General features: G+C 41.7%; 1 protein-coding gene across 2 annotated transcripts in view; it reads right to left on the bottom strand.

Moving 5' to 3' along the window:
* The window catches only part of SEL1L3 (sel-1 suppressor of lin-12-like 3 (C. elegans)), a 92818-nt gene that overhangs the window by 74278 nt on the left and 18274 nt on the right, over window positions 1–266 (bottom strand). The window lies entirely within an intron of this gene.

Below are 266 nucleotides of genomic sequence, written 5' to 3'. Positions count from 1 at the left end.
TTTATTCCCCTGTCTCCTCCTTTTTGCTTTCCATTCTGTAATAATTGGTTTTCAAGAAAATATGGGTTGTGAGGGGCCTTTGAGTGAATGGAGGTATTTGGAAAGGCAGCTTTGTGCTTGGTGTAGTCAATGACTACAGGAGGAAGGAATGACCCCCCACCCCAGCCCAGGCAAGGTGTCCAACTGTCCTGATACATTTTAAAAAATACTATATGTTCGAAGCTGGTAATTTTTGTTTCTGTTCGTTAGACCCATTCTTAAGCAAA

The sequence above is a fragment of the Myotis brandtii genome, unplaced genomic scaffold, assembly GCF_000412655.1.
Source record: "Myotis brandtii unplaced genomic scaffold, ASM41265v1 scaffold525, whole genome shotgun sequence".
In the NCBI taxonomy this organism is placed as follows: domain Eukaryota; kingdom Metazoa; phylum Chordata; class Mammalia; order Chiroptera; family Vespertilionidae; genus Myotis; species Myotis brandtii.
The sequence above is the reverse complement of the archived record's forward strand: the minus strand, read 5'-3'. Positions and strand labels throughout refer to the sequence as shown.